Source organism: Artemia sp. Qi Xiang Cuo, chromosome 5 (genome assembly GCF_049724085.1).
Source record: "Artemia sp. Qi Xiang Cuo chromosome 5, ASM4972408v1, whole genome shotgun sequence".
In the NCBI taxonomy this organism is placed as follows: domain Eukaryota; kingdom Metazoa; phylum Arthropoda; class Branchiopoda; order Anostraca; family Artemiidae; genus Artemia; species Artemia sp. Qi Xiang Cuo.
In genome coordinates, this window is record NC_142798.1 from 58,408,809 (window position 1) to 58,430,134 (window position 21,326).

At 35.7% G+C, this 21,326-nt stretch overlaps 1 protein-coding gene across 4 annotated transcripts in view; it reads right to left on the minus strand.

Annotated features, from left to right (window-relative positions):
- The window catches only part of LOC148952321 (protein FAM13B), a 77,946-nt gene extending 57,859 nt beyond the window's left edge, over window positions 1-20,087 (minus strand). For 2 of the 4 annotated variants that reach the window (XM_089089764.1, XM_089089761.1), the window contains exons 1-2: window positions 14,673-14,805; window positions 637-1,158 (exon numbers count right to left, since the gene is read on the minus strand). The gene's annotated coding sequence lies outside the window, so the exon portion shown is untranslated. Of the gene's footprint in view, window positions 1-636; window positions 1,159-7,249; window positions 7,271-14,672; window positions 14,806-20,067 lie in introns of those variants that run through there. The other 2 variants (XM_089089763.1, XM_089089762.1) reach the window with 2 other exon arrangements.
- Window positions 20,088-21,326: the final 1,239 nt, after the last annotated feature.

Sequence of the window (21,326 nt, forward strand, 5' to 3'; positions counted from 1 at the left end):
GCCCGTTTCAACTGTTTTAAAGGTGACAAAGCAGAAATTGGCAAAGGGCATCATGAAAAAATTAAGCTTCAAGTTCAAACTTGAAAAAAACTACTAATTTTGATAATTATTTATGTTAAGAATACATAGATAATAGATACTTCAACTATTATGCAAGGGTTCTGAAACGCCATAGCCATTTCGTTTCTACCAGATTTCTACTTCTCTTGATGAATAGCAAAGAAGACCAGTTTCCAGCCAGCGACTTGTGAAGTTTTGAACACGTCTTACCGGCGGCGCGCCACCGACGTCTTATCGGCGGCACGGTGCGGGGCGCTGTTTTTTGCCCCGCCGCCGCCAGTCTTACCTCATCGGCGCGGCGCCAGGGTCTAGTTATAACCCTTACAGGGCAATGAAGCCACGCATAAAGAAGTTTAGAAATGTTTCCTGGGCGAGCAAACCAATTCTGAAATGACTTCTTGGACCAGAAATCATATTTATTCCCACGAGCTATAAGCAGATATTTTTCAATGATATCTCGAAAGATTTCCATATCTAGGTCAGTAGTGAAACTTGCAGGCAGTTTATTATTTTTTAAATAATATTTTGGTAAAACATTAAAAAAAAAAGAAGAGCTGGCTAACCGTGGTCTCTTACCTATTTGTGTATCCTTCGCTAACAGCCAGCTTGTATCGTTTCTAGTAATCGGTGTGCAAATATCAGTTTCTTGTAGTTGCAAATATCTGTTTCTTGCAGTAAGAAGTCCTTTTTAAAAGGGATTATCACACGCTTCAGCGAAGCTCTGTACAAGTCTTCACAAAATATCAATTTTATGAACTATTATCCACCTTCGGGACTACCGGCATTCATATCACGATCACGAACCATATTTGTACTAGGATGTGTGAAAGGTAAAAAGAGACAAAGTACTTAAATTTAGTCAAACAATCTATGGCTGCTTTAAACAATGTGTAGCAACCAACTTCAAGCTTATCATTTGCAAAAAAACACACACAGAGAACACACAAAAACCTTTCAGAAAGGTTTAACAAAATACAGAATCCATGAAAGCTTGATGGAAATAATTAATGGACTCCATTTTCAATATTTCAAACGGTCAAGAAAAGTGTAAATGATGATGTTGGATGTGTAACTATGGCAATGCAATAAGTTTGAGACCTAGAAATAAATAGATAAAGTTAGTTATGGAAACATTTTTTCGAAGCTTTACCACAGTGAAATAGTTTACCTGTAAAAAATGTTGAGACTCAAAAAGCTTTCATTTTTTTGATAGGTTGAAATTTCATACAAAGAACAATCAGGCTTTACGTTCGTTTTACTGGCTAAAAGTTCGACCAAGCAACAAATGGTAATTGCAGCAACAAGTAAAAAAAAGAGATTGTGTGGGCTCTCTGACATACACTTAAAGAATAATGCGATTGCCTCAAGAAAAAAGGTTACAAATACAAACAATGGAATTAAAGGACACTTTCAAGCACGGAGAAATATGATATTAATCTCTAGCCAAATATTATTATTTGAAGTCGTAACATTTGGCTCTTGGCTACAAATGAGCAAGTTACAATCTGAGGCTTAGGGACCTAGTCAACCACCAAGATCTCATGACGAATAAAAATATTCATATTTTCGTGTATGCTTTCTTGGTGCTGCAGTGAGTTGTTAGTAGTAGCAGTAGTATTCACCTGTTTTGGCAAAATGTTATAATCAGACCGGAACATATGTGCGTTGTCCCAAAGTTTGATAGGTAGTGATTCCCAGCTAATAAAACGGACATCCACCATATGGCTAATATGGGAAGTTCATTTGTGATACAAATGGATGTTATATTTAGATTGAGGATGCAATTCTAGGCATATATTCTGGGAATATATAGGTTTTAAGAAATTCATGAATTTCTTAGAAAAGCTGAGAAACAAGGAAAGAAGTGAAGATAAAGCTCTCCCCATGCAAAATGTGTTAAATAGGATTATCCTGCATATTATGGAGTAAGAATTGTTTCTTAATATATTTCCTTATGTCCAGCAGGAATCCTAGGCTTAAAATACTAGTTTGCCGGTAGGCTAATTTAAAGATTTGTCAAAAGGGCTAATTTAAAGATTTTTCCAAAAGACAAATGAATATCTGAATATATATACGTAAACTCACGTTTGAACATTCTTTTATAATGTGCCAAATAAAAGAAAAATAACATTTCAAACATAATTAGTTTGTCCGCACGAAATCTAGACATTAGGTAGTAAGAAATTTTCCAAGTACCATGCCCCTTCACCTATGTGCCTACTATATGTTGGGGGACATTGACACATAGATTCCCAACCAGATACAACATACCAGCCTGCCAGAAATGATTACAATGCCGAGCTTTTTCAAAGGCTCCGAAAGCTGTCATTTAAACATTCAATCAGTGAAAAAAGGGGACGCCAAAAAGTTGCGTCCCCTTTTTTTTGAAAAAAACTCTAAATATCCACAAAAACTATACATAATTTCATTCCAGGGGCCTAGCTTTTCTTCTACTTCTTCCCTTCGAGTGCACATGTATAAAACAAGGGAGAGGTACATTTTTTTTAACAATGAATATACAGAAAAAGGTAATTTTCAGAACATAATCAATCCCTCCAATCAGCACCCCTGCGTACTCCAGGGGGCCACAAGCATAAAAGGTGCCATACCCGAATCAATTCCATTTCAAGGAAAATGAGGCGGGTTCTTTAGAAATAACCATGCTGATAACGGATATGGAGGAAATGCTCTGAGGGTTGCTTGAGGCATAAATTTAAGGATCAATAAAGATCAAATTTAATATAATAAATTAAGGATCAAGACGGTTTTGTTGTCAATGAATCTTCCTGTTACTGGGAACGGTATGTTATGTCCATAGCACATAATACATATAAACATTGTGATAAATGTATTTATATATATGAGGGTTCGAGTCCTGGTGTCGCCAATTATTTGGTTTGGTACAGGGAATAGTGGCGTGACTCTTTAAGCTTGACCAAAGTTGACCCATCCCGAAATTAGTACCTTAATAAATCAAAGGAATGTAAACAAGAACGATGTGCGAAAGCACAGGATGGCTCTATCTCAATCCCATTGCACTTCCTGGACGAAGAGCCATGAAATGGAGATTACCACTACGAGTATGGACTGTCAAGTCTAATACTGCATCATTTACCTTTTTTATGTATTTATGCAGTGGTTAAGTACTGGTCCATATATTCAGGCTTCAGGGTGAATATCCCATGAGATTTTTTGACCTAATTATTCTCATTAAGGTTTTAACAGATGAGGACGGATAATGAATATATTAGAAACATGGATAAAAACAGCCTGTAAAAGTGCTGTGCAAATAATTGAAATCTAAAAAAAAGAAAAAACTAACTGGAATTTAGTTTCATTTAACTGCACTTTGTTTGACTTAAGCGTTTTTTTAATGTCATGTTGGGAACTTTCCCGTAAATGCCATTAATGTTTTGTAAAGATGCTTCGGTACTTGTCTATTAACCCGACCACACTCAAGAAGCGAAGTTAGGTTAATCATAATGAAATATACCAAAATATGATGAAAATATAATACTTTAGTAACAAAATATGGAAACTAGAACAAAGAATTGCGGAAAGCAGGCCGCCCAGAGCGCATCATGGTTGCAGCGGCAGCTGCAACCTAGTAAAGAGCGAACCTCAGCCCATAGTAATCAAAAGTTGAAAAACGCATTTTCAAAAAGACTATCTAGTGAGAAAAAATTGCCATTTGACACTTAATCAGGAATGGTAACTATTGTTTCGGTTAATCTTAGAAGTAAAAGTTTATTGCGAAAAGATACTTATGGTGATTTCGCAAAAGAGCCTGAAACCCAAGGGCGGATCCAGGATTTTTTTTTCGGGGGGGGGGGTTACTAATTTTTGACTTTTTCGGGGAGGGGGGGGGTACTAATTCCTGACTCAGTTTTCGACTAATTTTACTGATTTTTACCTAGGTTTTACTAATTTTCGACTCCGTCAAAAATTTCGGGGGGGGGGGGTCAAACCGGGTAACCCCCCCCCCCTGGATACGGCCTTGCTGAACCCCCTTGAAAATGGCGCCAGATCGAAATAAAAAGTGCACCATTGGAATCAGCATGGTCGAAAACCATTTGGTAGGATAATTACAGTCCTCTATCTTGAACACCAAGGAAAATCACTTTTTTGCATGGGTAGCACTGATGTGTCTCCTTTTTTTTTCTTTCTTTTTTTTCTAGAAGGGCTGGGGGGTAACCAGAGCATCATAGAGAGGTGTGTAATAGCTCACTCGAATGGGAATTAAATCTGTAAGTGCCCTTTTTAAGTGACCAAAAAGATTCGAGGGCAAAATCCCCCCTCCCTACAGGCCCCCTCGCCCCAACTAGTCCTATAAAAATTTTGAGATAGCCATTTTGTTTAACATAGTTCAAAGGTCCAATATATATGGTTTTGATGATGATATGGCCTTCCATAGTCCCTTGGGAAGGGCTGTATGTGGTATCGGGCGTATCGATATCGCGCGTTACGGTATCGCATGTATCGTATCGGGAATATCGGTATCCACTGTTGTTTTTTTTTAAGTCATTTTCTATGCTCATTGTTTTAAAGCATGTCCCGGAGAGGTATCATGGTTGCAGCGGTAGCTGCAACCTAGTAAAGAGCGAACCACAGCCCATAGTAACGAAAAGTTAAAAAACGCGTTTTGAAAAAAAAAACTGCCTAGTGAAAAAAAATCCCATCTGACACTGACTCAGAAACGTTAACTATTATTTCGGTTCGTCTTAAAAGTAAAAGTTTATTGCGAAAAGAAATTTATGGTGATTTCGAAAAACAGCCTCACACCCAAGGGCGGATCCAGGATTTTTTTTTCGGGGGGGGGGGTTACTAATTTTTGACTCAGTTTACGACTAATTTTACTGATTTTTACCTAGGTTTTACTAATTTTCGACTTATTTTCGACTCGGTCAAAAATTTCGGGGGGGGGGGTTCTAACCGGGCAACCCCCCCCCCCTGGATACGGCCTTGCTCACATCCGACAGACCGGGTGCCAGACGAAACCCAAGAATTTATTATTAAATGCAGAACTATCAAAAACTTAGAGCAGGGTAGTTAAGACTTTTCTCCACGAACGACAAGGAGAATAGCTTTTTTGCATTGATTATATTCATAAGTCTCCCGTTTTTTTTTGGTTTTTTTTCTTCTCTTTTTTCAAAAGTTCTAGTGGGCTGCTAGAAGATCATAGATAGATTCTTAATGGCTCATTCAAAAGCTATTTCTCATATCTACGTGCTTTTTATAAATTCTCCCATCTGCAAGTGCCATATGGCACTAAAATGGCACTTTTTGTGCTATTTCTCAAAGGGTGGCACTAGCAGACTACCAGAACATCGTTGGTAGATCTTTTATAGTTCATATAGAAGATATTGCACATATCTACGTCTTTCATATAAATTCCACCATCATAATGTTCAAATGGCACTAAAAACGGCACTGTTGGTGTCGTGTCTCAAGTGGAAAAGCTGTACTGTAAAAAAAAAAAATTGATTTCCAACAAAATGTTTTGCTTGAATTCAAACAAGTAAAAAAAAACCGATCTTTCTGTTGGAATTGTGACTTGCTTATTTAATTCAAATACGTAACAAAAAAATCCAATTTTTCATTTGCATTTGTGACTGGCTTATTGAGTTCCAAAACATTATTGCAATTATTACGATTCATGTACTTTCTAGAAGAAAAAATGTAATTTTCACTGTAAATAGGTTATATAAATCAACACGGTTTGAACTTCAAAAGTATTATGAAGTTTCTTGAATATCATTGTAAATTTGATTATAGACCATTGAAAGTAATATGTTCAGTATAAGTTCAATTCAAATATTTTAATTATAGCAGAAAAAGGGGAATGCTAATTGAATTTTGAGTATAAAAAGATAATTATAAATATACGGAAATATATTTTTACTTTGAAATAAATTGAGCTTTCTTGTCTGCAAAATGAACACGCAAAAATTTATGTACAAAAATTATCTTTTAACTTTTACAATCGCTTTTTTTAAATACATTTTTTGTGAGTTTCTGTAGGTAGAAAATTTCTTAAGATACTACCCTAAACTTAACAGTACTAACGGTGAAAACATATTGCTTTCTAAATTCAATTTTTTCTAATTAATAACGAAAATCCTTTTGTGGGAACAACTTATGTTTTTGCGATGAACGTCATTTTTATAATGAGACCAAAAAAGCGTTTAAAAAAGATTCTTCCCTGGATTTGCTTTAAATTTGCTGCTTACGCTGAATAACCAAGTAAGCAAATATATCGAAGAAAAGAAGACGCCTTTAAGGGTATTTCAGTCCTTTACGTACACGTAAAGGAACCAACAGCTTCCCCAAAAAAAGAGAATTTTTCAAAATGGTGCACATTTCAACTGGACTCAGAAATACTACACTTTAATAGCATGAATCGTGCTTCAAAAACTCCGGTTTGCTACAGGATTAATTAAAAAATAGGACGTTAGCCCAATAAGTTTTATCAAACAGTTCATAGTGTTAAACTGTAATTAAGGAGCGACTCAGCTTAATTGTAACCGAAACTCAAAAATGGAAATTTGATAACAATTGATAAGAATTGGGTTTTTATGCAGATTGCAAATATATAAACTTCTTTACGTTTAATATCTACCCACCAAAGGCTCCAAGCCTCAGAAGAAAAAGGGATTTTGAAAACAGGGAGCCTGATTTTCGAAAAAGGGAGAAACACTCCCCAAAAAGCCAATAAATCTCTTCAGATTCAGCGTATCAGAAAATGTTATTGTGGGGGGTTATGATCTCCTATCTGCACAAATATGGAATTTATGTTTTAGCCAGAAGACTGATCACAGATGAGTTTCTATTTGTTGTTTTTTCGTTCTAGTGTTCTTTTTAAGAGACCGTAAAGATTGGAGGGCAACTAAACCTCCTCCCAAGAGCTAATTTGTCTCTTATTTTGTTTTCGAATGTTATATAGTGCTGGGCGATATTCAATATTGATATTGATATATCGATATGTCAGAACAAATATCGATATCGAATATCGAAACGAAAATATCGATATCGAAAACGATATCTGAACATATTTGACTATTTTCGGCCTTTCTGCTACAGGTAAACGTCCTGCAGAAAACACAAAAAATTGTTTGGGAAATGGGCGAGAAGAAGAACAATGATGTATTTAATCCATTGACTCATACATGCTGATACACAGCATATTTACCTGTATCCATAAGTTGGTATAGCCTTTTCTCAAACTCAAAATACGTTTAGTCAGGAGGACTTCCAAATGTTGCTGAGAACTTCCAAAAGGCCTTGGCTGTATTACTGCCTTCTAAGCTGATAGACCTTGCTCATATAAAATAGAATTGGCTTTTTATGCTGATTCCAAGTATATAGGGTTCATTCAGTTTAATGTTCCTATCAAAATATACGAGCCTGAGAAACTTTCCGTAATTTTCGAGAAAGGAGAAATACACCCCAAGAAGTCAAGGAATCTTAATGAAAAGCGTGCCATTAGATTCAGCATATCATGGAACTCTACTGTAAAGAGTTTAACCTCCCGTCTGCATAAATGTAGAATTTTGTATTTTTGTCAGAATAAAAATCACGGATGCATGTTTATTTATTCCTCTTTTTTTCGCCAGCGTGATCACATCAAATCAAAGGCCCAAGAATGTTGGTAAAGTGCTCGTTCGAAGGAAAATAACAGTTCTAGTTCCCTTTTAAAGTGACCCGAGATATTGGAGAGTCACAAGCCCCCCTCCCACACCCTTTTTTCCCTAAAGACACCCGATTCCATTTTCGAGATATTCATTTTGTTCATCGTAGTTGAAAGATAAAAAAAATGTTCATCCAGAGATAAACTTACTTCCCAAACCCTAAAGACAGGGCTTTATGACCTGAATTTATCTTTTTTTTACTGCTATTATTTCTTATTTGTCAGTACCCAGATCTGGGTCGGGGAGGGGGACTTTTCTGTGGGGGGGATTTTCCACAGGTAGAATTTCCCATGGGCAGGGAATTTTCCGGGGATGAACTAACAAGAGGGAATTTTACACCAAAGAATTTGTCATAACTCCTTTACGAAATTCGTCATAATGTTTCTCTGCCGATTCAATTTTGATGTAGAGATGTTCCGAGGAAATTGTGATTGCTACGACAAAATATTTTAAGCATAGTTTTAAGCATAGTGTTTTAAGCATAGGCCGGAATGAGTAAATTTACTTGAAAAGTAAGTGAAAGAAGTTTTTTTTTACCCATGGAGGTCAACCGTTATAGGGAAAAGATACTCGGGGGAAGGGCCTTAAGTTATGAATTTTGTCTGTTGTTTACATATAGTTTCTGTTAGGCTATTTGGAAGTAAACAGACGTTTTTTAGCGAGGGAAATTTTCCGCAAGGGGATTTTCCGCAAGGGCTACTTAATTAGAATAAGAAGTTTGTTTTTAAAATACTAGAAAATATGTGTATAAAGGGCAACCCTCTCATATACAGAAGAATTTCTATTTGTTTTAAGTTGTAATGATGAACTTTACTTTCAGTTGAAAAAACCTGTGTTCTTTTTTTTTTATTTAATCACTGAAAAGTAGAACAAATGCTCAGGGAAAAAACATTGACATGTTGCTGAGTTTGAATAGTCAAAAGCAGCCAGTAGGTTATCTTTCTTTATCCTGAACCCGAGTAATTTCAAGTCTAGATTTCTATGACATTCACTCTTGTAATCAAAGTTTGTTTTTATTGACTGATTTTCAATTATTCAAAGTTTAAAAAAATTGTGCAAAATACCCTTTTATTATAATTTTTGGTACTTTTCTATCAGCCAGTACACACTCGAGAATTTGGATCTACAGGTATGGGGTAGAAACAACTGCTATGCTTGGGAAATAGATAGGATATATATAATTTGGGCTGTATATTTGCACACTAGGGGGGTGGTGGGGTGGGGGTTAAGTATAGCGGGCTGCATGCAATAAGTAACCTAACCTAAATAAACCAAAATACCAACTAAATATTTATTAAAACATAGCTACACTGAGTCGAAGCTAATTGTCTCCGTATACAAACAGCAATAAACCAGCTGTTGTATGATTTTATAGATTCAGATTCTCGAGTGTGTAGTGGCTAACAGATAAGTACACAATTTTTTTTAACTTTGGCAAAGCCAAGAGTTAATCAGAATAAAAACTGATCAGAAATATCGAAATCGATATATCGATTATCGAATATCGAAAGTAAAAATATCGATATTTCGATACATCGTTTGATCAAATTATCGACCAACACTAATGTTATATGATTTAAGATCAACTTGACAAAAAAAAAAATATCCTTCAACTACATACTAACGTATAATACAGAAGTAGATTTAATGTTAAGACCTTCAAACGACAAAGCAACGATTTTGCCTCGGGGGCATTCAGATCAGAGAGAGAACACAATCTGATTGTGATTGTAAGTATTGAGTTTAGTTTATTAATATTGATAACTTGTGTCTTATGTTTCCCAAAATGTTTAAGATAGTACATTTTAATAAATAAAAAAAAGTTTGGTAAAATTCTACGGTATTGTTCTATTAGCTGTAAACCATGCAAGAAGTGAAGTTCGGTTAATTCTAATGAAATAAAACAAAATAGGATAAAAATGTAATAGTTTAGAAACAAAATTCGGTTATATATTTGCACCTTAGGGGGGGGGGGGTAAAGCATAGCTTATATTAAATAAGTACGTAACCTAGGTACCTTTCCCACCCCCCCTAACCCCCCAAAAACTGAAGTCTAAATATTGTAACTGCAGTTGGAAACCACTGTTTGCAATCCAATTCTCCGTTGAGAGAACCTGTTTGACTAGTTTCTCTTATCATCTATCTTGCATGGCTTACAGCTAATAGAACAATACTAATTCTACTTTAGCTACTTTTGGCTATCTTAGAAAGGGGTTAAGTTAGGAAAATGAAACTTTCAGGGATGGTTCTACAGCCTGAATGATGAGCGCTTGTTTACTATCTGAAATATGAATAAAAAGTAAAGATTAATTACCGCTAGCAAGCTAAAATAAGATAGGGTAAACATAAGCGGGCTTAGGAACAAATACCATCCAAACTTTTGCACATTAGGGGGTATGGGGTAAAGCATAGCATATATTAAATACCTAACCTAACTAAGCCTAGGTACCTTTTTTCCTCCTAAACCCCATAAAACAATAGTTTAAATATTGTAAACCCAATAACAAACCACGCTTTACAATTCATTTCTATATTGAACAAAACCCGTTTCGAAAGAAACCCGCATTTTCCCTATATAATACAGCGCATGTGTTCCAGATAGTAAATAAGTATCAAAGTATGTCCCGGGAAGGTATTTTGAAGTATCTACCTCCACTCCTTCTCCCTCTAGAGGGTCCTTAAATGTGCCTACATGACAGGTCTATACTTATTGAAATTTTGACAAAAAAACATTTTACCTTAATTTTCAGTTATCAGTTTCTTTTTTTCAAGGTCTAGTTCCAAAAATGCAATTCCTGTTATTTGAGTAGAATTTTAAGCCATATCAATGTTTTTTTATCAATGTATTAACATATCTTTAAAACCTTACAAATATGAATTGAGAATAGTTGTGGAGCTGAAAACAATTTTGTTGTACTTCATCTAAGCAGAAGATTTATTTTACAAGTTATTAATTTTATAACACACACATCTTATGAGGCAGCGAACAAAAGATTTGATAAGATCTGATGAGTTACTCAAAGTTTTTCAGGAAAGATAGGATTCATGACTTTATTAATGTAAATGTTCCCCTATGGATTAAGAAAAAAGGGGGGAAGCCTTTCTTCCATATGTGATTTAATTTGATTTCATCTTCATTTTAAGTCCGTGTGTCACTTTATTTATGATGGGGAGATGTGCATTACTCTAGTGTCTTCTGTCGGCCTGCTACTACGCCATTGATCTACTGATTTCCACCATGAAAAAATGCAGCCGTTAAGAGGTGTCATATTATCTGGGAGAAATTTTTTCTTTTAAGTTTCTGTCTTGTAAAATAAATGAGATTATTTTTTTTGTATTGATGCTTCAGAAAGAAGAAAGGAAAACTGAATCCTGAGAACTAGATATTAGACTGTAGACCTAGGAAATTGAACAACGCTAGTGATTGAAATCCAATAAAAGAACGGGAAATCCAGCAAACAAAATGGAAATTCGATCTTAAAATCCAACATGTTGTTTTGTCAACAAACTGAAAATTCAATTCGGGTATGGGAATTCAATATTTTTGTTTCTCAACAAATTGGAAATTCAATAATGACCATGGAATTCCAAAATGGTCTAAAATATTCAATTTCAGCTGTTGAAATTCAAATTTTGTTGTTGATAAAGATTAAAAACAATTTTTGCTGAATATCAAACGATTTTTTTTTCAGTGTGGGGCTACTGGGCCAGCAGAGGCAAAGGCGGATTTCAAAAACATCTTCCCATAACATAATTTGTCCTCTAAATTCGATTCTGATGTTTGTAGCGCTCCATCTATTAGTGCTTTAAAAAATTTAACAAGCTTCTAAAGTAGAATTTTAGAAAATTTTGAGTTTGGGGTGAATGGGGATTTCATAAACATCTTCCCATAACATAATTTGTCCTCTAATGTCTGATATTCGTAGCACTCTGTGTCTTACCTAGATCCCAGCACCACGCCGGCACATCAACGGAACGCCGCCAACGAGAGCCTCGGTTGACCGCCGCTAAAGTGTCACAACATCGCCGGTGCGCCACACGCGCGCCGCCGCCAGAAGAGGCGGCGGTGTTCGGTTGACTTTGAATTAATTTTGCGGCAATTCGTTATTGTGTCAACCGCAAAGTCGAAGCTTTTCTTTTCTCGTGTGGTTAAGTATTTCGATTTTCCTGATTAGAAATCAAGCAGGGCTTGCACTATTCCCAAATTTTCGGGGATTTCCCCAAAAATCTATGTGCCACCCAAAAAAAAATTTGGTTCCCCGAAAATCATCCAATCATGTTGCCATCCCTAGTGATTTATCATTAGTGACTATCCCTGCCAAATATTACTTTGTATACCATAATTCTTCACTACTCTCTCGTACGTTAATTTTCGTCTCTTGTGTTAATTTGCATATAAACCAGACAGATATAATTACAATATACATGGTTCTTCATATGTTGACAAAAGTATCGTCTTTATGACATTAAGTAATAAAAACAATTTTTTTTTAACTGAAAGTAAGGAGCAACATTAAAAGTTAAAACGAACAGCAATTATTAAGTATATGAAAGGGACTGTCCCCTCCTCCACGCCTTGCTCTTTACGTTACTTTAGCGTAAAGAGCTAGAGGTTGAGGAGGGGACAGCCCCTTTCATATACGGAATAATTATTGTTCGTTTTAAGTTTTAACGTCGCTCCTTACTTTCAGTTAATAAAACTTGGTTTTTATTTAATTTCTGAACGTTTTTTAACTAATGCTGGTTTGATTTTGGCTCACAGTGCATGAAAAATTAAAACACAATTGGCGTATCAGTTTTGGCAGATTTATTCCGGATATGAAGGGTCACCCCTTCCTCTAAACCATGCTTTTTACGCTAAAGCTGTTAGCACTTTTAAAAAAGCTTAATATTCTAATTAAACAGCCCCTGTGTTTCAATTTTAGTAAACAGTCAAACTTTAGCGTCAAGAATAAGGTATTGAGAAGGGGCAACCCTTCATGAATGGTATAATTTCTGTTCGTTTTCAAATAATGCCGGTAAATCTGACTCAACATCTATGAAATATACCCCTCCCCCTCACGAAAACTCCTCTGTGGAAATTTCATCCAAGGTAAAGTGCACCCCCTCCCGTCAAAGTCCTTCCAGATAGTTCCTTCCTCACTGAGAATCCTCCCTCTCTGTAAAATTGCTTGTGGACGATTCACCCTGGAAAATTCTCCTTAGCATTATTTCATTGGAATAAGACTTTAACCTGTACATCGGTTTCTCGGTCACTCCAGAATTGCCCTCTTTCGTGGTAGTTATTTCCCAGAAAAAAAACGCTACGAAAAAAGTCCTCGGAACATCTCCATATATAAAATTTGGCAAAGAGATTGTAAAACAATTAAAATGAGTTTTGTATAGTAATTCTGTCAATACCCCTAGTGTAACATTTCCACCAGAATATTCACTGATCTGGAATTTCACTCCTAAAGGAAAAGTGTCCCCTAAAAAATCCACTCCAAACTCAACTTCCCCCCTTACTAAGACGCATATTAGCACTATTAAACGTTTTATGAAGAGTTCGTAACTACAAGTCCGTGCTAGTATTTCAACCAGCTCAACAGAAACTTCATCGGCACTTGGACCTACAAAAATAAAAACATCTTCTCAGAACATAATTTGTCCTCTAAAAACGATTCGGATTTTTTTTTACTGGTCTATCTCTTGTCAAATCCTTTCCCTAATTAATAAAGTTTAAATGGCTTATCAAGTTGTCTTCTACCCCCTGGCACCTACATGCTACCCTTAAAGGGGTTATGATGAGCAAAGTTGTGACATCACAAACAGGGTTTCATAAGCAATGTCAGCTAAATAGTAAATAAGTTAAAGGGATGACCATTAATTGGAAATAGGATTTTGGAATATATTTTAATGAACAAGGTTAAAAGCTGAAGTTGTGTAAGGTAAGCAGTGATTTATAATTATGATAGTAATATAGGATGAAATGTGAGCTAAAACAACTAGTAATATGCAATAATTTGCATTATATAGAGGGGGGAGGAGTGGAGGTAGGTACTTCAAAGTACCTTCCCGGGACATAGCCTACCCTAGCATGTAGACCCATCCCTGAAAGTTTCATTTTCCTAACCCAACCCCTTTCCATGATAGCCAAAAGTAATTAAAGTAGAATTTTACCACTTGTTCCTAACACAAGTGGTAAATATTTACCAAATCATATTATTGAGTTACAACTAAAGTGAATATACTATTCGATGCCTTTTTTATGCTGATTACGAATATAATAATCATTTCTATCGGAAATGAATTTTAGTTCCCCCCCCCCCTATATATGTCAATTCAGGATATATATTTGCACATTTGGGGGGGGGGGTTAGGTTAGGGGGGGGGGCTAAAAATCATTTCCGACAGAAATGATTATTATATTCTTAATCAGCATAAAAAAGGCATCGAATGGTATATTCACTTTAGTTGTTACTCAATAATATGATTCGGTAAATATTTACCACACAAGCTTATCGGATCAACCTATTTCCCCCCCCCCCCCCTAAAAAAGTCCTGGATCCGCCCCTGTCCCCCAGAAGCAATTATTGAATTTGGAAAGAAAAAAAGGTATCAATTGATGATGTATTCTCTTACATCCTAGCCTATAATAGCCTAATAGCTTTATCTTATTAGCATCTTTCCTTTGGAAGTGGCCCCAACCACTAAACTGAGGTAAGTTCTTCGTTATTCATATTATTGACTTATGAATAAAATAAACATACCACTCGATGCCTTTTTTGGTGCTCTTTCCAGATATATACCCTACCTTTAAAAACCAACAGCCTAGTCTGATTAAAAAACAAGGCTAGTTATCTGCTAAATAAAATTTACAGCTGAAAACCAAACATCTATTAAATAATTAACAAATAGCCATTTAAAAACAAAATAAAGAAAAACCTTTTTTTTGTCAATTCAGTCAACCAAGTACGTGAAAACGGAATCGCTGCCAAAAACAAACTGAATTCTTTTCAATTTTCTCCGACTCTTGTATAATGCATTTCGTTCTGTTCCTTAAAATACTCAATTCTTTTCTGTGTTATTTGGGAAGCCGGTTCTGACATCATCATGACCGCAGGGGAAATAAGCATTTTGGCTTGCCAAAAAATATTGCGCACTTTACCAGAATATTCTCAATGACTCACAACCTCGCTATTGAGTCAGCAAAAATTAAAATAATTGTTCTTAAAGGACATGTTAAGTAACTAAAGCGATTAGAATTTGATCATTGTTTCTTTCGGGCAAAGGTCAATTTAAGGTTTCTGACAGATTTTACCCAAAAACGTGAAGTTTCTGTGCAGATTCTATCCGAAAGGATGTAGTTTTAGGCCCACACGTTTCATTCTTTTCAAGGAATCATTTCAGACATTGGTACTTCCTTATTAGCCAGTACACACTCGAGAAGTTGGCTGAATGTAAGATCTAAGAAAACCGGTTTCATAACAACAAAGACAAATGACAGGTGACAGAATGCGTTGGATCTGTATAATTTGGGCTATATATTTGTGCGTCAGGGGGGGGGGGTAGGGTTAGGTTAGACTACTTTACCCCCATCTCTCCTAATTTACAAATATATTGCCCAAATTATATTATTATATAAACTAAAGTATTACATTTCCATAATATTTTGGTATATTTCATTAGGATTAACCTAACTTCACTTCTCGAGTGTGTACTAGCTAATACGAAAGTACCCAGACAGTTACAAATTATTTTTTGCCGGGATGGGGTGGGGGGATAGGAAAAGAAACATAGAAGACATTCAAAATATGAAAAAGTATGGCAGAAAGATGAATTTGGTTGCATCTTCATGTGGAGCCTGAAACAGACTTAAAAAAAAAATTGTTTCTCAGATTAGATTAGACTTCAAGGCATGCAGATAAAGATAAAGGGTTATAAAGATAAGGGAATCCAAAGTTAATAGAAACATTGCCTAAAGAAAATGAAGTCAAAAGCTATCAGAATAAAAAAAAATGTTCTTTTTGTTTTTGATGCCCAAAACAAGTCCAAATTTGTTTTGTCACTAATTGACTAGCAGCTTACAGGGCATTTATGCCCAGTGAAAAAAAAAATCACTAGATTCTGGTGATTTCTTGGTTGATTTAGTGGTTTCTTCAATATTCCAGTGATTTATGTTCTGATTTAGTGATTATTTTGGTTTAGGCATCATAAAAAAACCCAGAAACAGTTATAAATCATTATGGGATGGCAACCCTGTTTAAACTTGACCATACAAACTGTATGCGGGAAAAAATCATTTGAAAAAAAATGGGTTGTATCACTTCGTGGAACTTAAAATGGGTCATGCCTTATTTTCTTCCGATTGGTGTGAAACTCTCAAGATAAGGAGACTGGAACAAAGGGCCTTTAATGAGACCAATTACTTTTGGAGGAAAATGAAGCTATATCGAATCTTGGCGCAAGCATTTTGGTTTTTTGGGGTTGTTGTGCTTTAAAATTGCAGTCCTTGTAGACAACTAAAGTTAAAATCAGGATCAAGTGAACAAAAATTTGGACAAAATAGAGGAAACAGAGTTAGACAAAAAAATAAAAAAAAGAATTTTAATAAACAACCTTAACATTCGTTTATTTGAACAAAGAAACGTTACAAACTAATATAGCATTAAAACATTCTGTTAATAAAAGACATGCTACGACACATGGCTATTCAAGAGCGTCTACAAAATAGGGGGAAAAGGAAATAATTTAGGGGGGAAAGGTACCTAGGTTAGGTTACGTGTTTAATATATGCTAGGCCTTACCCCCGCCCCCCTGATATGCAAATATATAGCCGAAATTTGTTTCTAAACTATTATATACTTATTACTATTATATAGACTTATAAATTTTTTTTTAGATGTTATGACGGTTTGAGGTTCCGACGGTTCGCCGAAATGGTAGCACCCTTATTCTAAAATTTTACACAAGTCGCGCATTTACATTGGATTTACGCAAGAGCCCACTTCATAAAAGCTATTCAAATTGCGTAAGTCGAAGTACTTGTTCCTCTTATTATAGCTTATGTTCAACTACGCAGGATTTTTGACTTGCTAAACCGGTCTATTCTTAGCATAAGTATAATTTTCTACGCGTAGGAGGTGTGCCCCACCTATTTCAAGGGTTCCGCGTTAAATTTTACAATTGGATAAATCTGTAAATTTGTCTCTTTTGAGTAGTTTTCACCTTAATCAAACAGTCCGTGGTAAAGAACTGTAAGGATGACACAATAAAGGCGGGAAATACTCCCTAGAAGTGAAGGAATCTTTTTAAAATACCAAGACATCTGAATACCTTTATTCTAATAAGGTCAGTGTAAGTATCAAAACACCGAAAAATTCCCTTGTTTGCGCTTATAATTGATTAAAATATTTTAGAAATGATTTTGTCAATATTAAAACTCTTATTTATCAATGAAAAGATCTTAAAATTGACCTAAAGTTCTGTGTTTTACGAAGTTCACCTAGGGATATCAAATGTACCATCGAATGGTAGGCATACCACAATGCCGGGGCCAGGAATCAAAAGCGCCGAAACCCACAAAGGCTAGTGGTATTTCTAAGATGAGCCCTAGGTGATGGTGACCATGTTCGAGTTGGATTTGAGGTGATCTCTGTTTTGAGCTTACAATTTCTTATATTTTAAAGTTTTGTACGTCCATGGATCCTATCGCTTGGTTCACTGTGTTTGGGTGTACCGTTTTTTCTAAGTGTTTGAATTGGTCCGTTAGATCAAAACCACCTTCAAGTGCGTATGAGTTCAAAGTTTGGGAAAATATATTTTTTCCCCGAATTGTTACTCTTGATCATGTGGCATTCGCCACAATTTAATTAAGTAATAACTGTAGCCCATAGTAACCGAAAATTTTAAAACATGTTGCGAAATGAACTCTCAAGTAAGGAAGAATTGTCAAAGCTGATTCAGGAATGGTAAATATTATTTCGATTAATCTTCGAAATTCGCTGCGAAAACCGATTTATGGGAATTCTGAAATATAGCCTGATTCCTCACCAAAAATCAGCCGAAATTTCAAAAAGCAAACAAAAAGCAAAGAACAAATTCTAGCCCATAATAACTTAAAACTTAAGAAATGCATTTTGAAAAGAACTGTCAAGCGAGGAAGAGTCGCCATTTGAAGCTAGTTCAGGAATGGTGACTATTATTTCGATGGAACTTAAGTATACAATTTTGTTGCGAAAACCGCTATACGAGAATTTTGAAACACAGTTTGAAATCCCCCACAAATTCTCAGCAACCTAGGACACAGCAAACTGTAGCCCACAGTAACTGAAAAAAAAAACATTTTGAAAATAGCTGTCAAGTGAGGAAGAATCGCCATTTGAAGCTGATTCAGGAACGGTCACTATTATTTCGGTGAATTTTAATTATACAATTTTGTTGCGAAAACCGTTTTATGGGAGTTTTTAATTATAGCTTGAAACCCCACAAAAATTGGTAGCAACCTAGAAAAGAGCCAGCGAAAACAGCGAATTGTAAAAGCTGTAGAAAAACAGCGAACTGTAGCCTATACTAACTGAAAACTTAAAAAACAATTTTGGAAAGAACTGTCAAGTGAGGAAGAATTTCATTTGAAGCTGATGCAGGAATACTAACTATTTTTTCGATTAATCTTAATGATAACAGCTCGCTGTGAAAACAAATTTATGAGAACTTCAGAAAATAGCATGAAACACCCCAAAAAATTTGTAAATGAAAACTACACCATTGGACCAATATAGTACAATAATTATTCCCCGCATCTTGAGCAGCAAGGGAAACACTTTTTCGCAGGGGGAGCAGTGATGTGTGTTTTCTGCTTCTTTTTTCTGTCACCACTAGTTGTGTGCTGAAACATGATTGAGAGATCATAGCTGAAAGGGAATGGCTATATCTAGTCCCGTTTGTAATTAACAAAAGATAATATTAAACTAAAATTCCCTTTTGACAAAACTGTATCTTCATAAAGAAGATGATATAATACACCTATCCAGGGGTGGATATAGAGCAAAATTATGGGGGAGGCCCAATGTGACAAGGGCACCAATGAGCAAAGCCTCAGGGGGGCGGGCAATGTAACAAAGGTGCCAATAATTGACCAAATTGACAAATTTACTCTTAAAAAAAGAGTAAAAAAACAGGAATAAGAGGGAGCAAGAAAAAATCTGGGGGGGGGGGGTCCCCGACCCACCTGGATCCGCGAGTGCCCTGTCCCCTGCACCTATCCCCTGGAAAGAAAATATGACAGATATTTTTTTAAATTTATTTATTCCCTGTTTTTTTTTTTTTTTTTTTCTTTTTTTTTTTTGGTCTTTACTGGAATCAACTAATCAAAGACCGACAGGTACAATCCCTTTATATGGGCCTCTCTAAAGAATTCCAACAAGAGATGCTACAGTCGAATGGCAGAGACGCTTTGAAAAACACTTTTTTACAAGACGATTCAAGACACCGCTGAGAGAAATACTTTGTCTAGCGTGGTTTTAACTGCGTATGCGTTATTAAACTGTGGTTTTTTGGAGTTTAGATGGGGAAAAAGGTACCTAGGTTAGGTTACGTATTTAATATATGCAATGCTTTGCCCCCCCCCCTAATGTGCAAATATATAGCCCAAATTTGTTTCTAAACTATTATATAGTCATCCTATTTTATTTTATTTCATTAGCATTAACCAAACTTGACAAATTAGAAAGGCTCATATAATGGGAAAGTACCGACTGATACATTATAAGACACATATTCAAACTTATAATTTATTGATGTTCATAATAATAGGCTATTTGTGTCTTATAGCCACCACACCCAAGAAGTGAAGTTAGGTTAATCCTAATTAAACAATTCTTGCTTCATAATACGCAGAATAATTTGAGCTAAAACATTTTGCGTGTAGATCCGCTATTCTTTACCCTCGCCCCCCAAAATGCAAATAATGTGACGAAACTGGAAAAACAAGCTACGAGTGGGAAAATGCATTGAAATATATAATGTGAGCTATATAATTGCACATTAGGGGGGGATAAAGTATAGCGGCAAGCAACGTAAGAATTGTTTCGTTAGGATTAACCTAACTTCACTTCTTGGATGTGTTGGCTATAAGACATAAGTACCTTCATAGTTAATGAAATAAGCCAATCTTAACAACCCAAATAGGGAGAAGGGCTATAGGGGGCAAGGATTCAAAGAACAAAACGAAATACTACACTATCTTCTTGTATGTGTTATTGGGGAACCTGACATTGGTCAAAACTATCATTGCCTGAGACGAGTTTTCTTTGGCAAATAAAGGACTAAAGTAAAATACCGTTCAAAAGAAGAATCCTTTTTATTCTAGTAGTTTTTAATAACAAGTATGGCTGACACCAGTCTAGAACACTGAATAGTACTAGCGTTCGCAATGACTTTCTAAAAACTTCCCAGAGACAGAATCGATTCTTCCATTTATATATGAACTCTCCGGGGAAATTACGAAAACTTTTTATATCTGTTATAAAATCTTTTTATATCTGTTTTTATATCTGAGTAGAATATCTGTTGATACAGGGAAATATACATTGGGCCAGGCTATAGTGCTACAGGACCCCAAGACAACCCCGAATTCTGATACATCTTTGGCATGCTCTAACTTGCTTGTACTAATCTTTTTGACATTCCTATGCTTTTATAAAAGTAACTAATGAGAAAATACTTTTTCCATAAAAAACATTTTTTTCAAAGAAAAGTAAAGAGCCACATCAAACCAAAAACGAGCAGAAATAGGATCAAATAATTCGCGTGATTTTCGAAATAAAGAAGAAACACCCCCTAAAAGCTATAAAGCTACCTTAATGAAAAGCACACCATCAGCTTCAGCATATCAGAGAACCATACTGTAGAGGTTTCAAGCTCCTATCTGCAAAAATGTGGAGTTTTTTTATTTTTTCCCAGAAGAAAGATCATGAATGCGTGTTTATTTTTTTTTTCCAGGGGTGATCGTATCGACCCAGTAGTCCTAGAAAATCGTGGGAGGGCTCATTCAAAAGGAAATTAAAAGCTTCAGTGCCCTTTTTAAGTGACCGAAAAAAAATGGAGGGCAACTAGGCCCCCTTCCAAGCTAATTTTTTTTCCAAAGTCACCCGATCAAAATGTTGAGATAGCCATTTTGTTCAGCATGGTCGAAAATATAGTAAATATGTCTTTTAAGATGACTTAATCCCCTAAAGTCCCCGGGGGGAGGGCTGAAAGTTATAAACTTTACCCAATGTTTAAATACAGTATTGGTTATTAGGAAGTAAGTAAGGAGGGGGTCGCCATTTCTGTACGAACAAGATTCAGCCAATCAGAGAGCTATAATTCCTGTACGAACAATACCACACCTCTTTCTAGGCCAATCAGGGAACTCAGAATACTGAGGGGAAAATGTATATGCGCACTGAATACTGCGAGTACAATATTACTGATCCAATAACGGAATTAGAAATGACATCACTTGATTTCTAAGAATTATGCGGGACTCTATAGAGATAGAAATATGGCTTCTCTGGTCTTTAGGCTTAGCGATAAATTCAGGAATTATTATTTCGA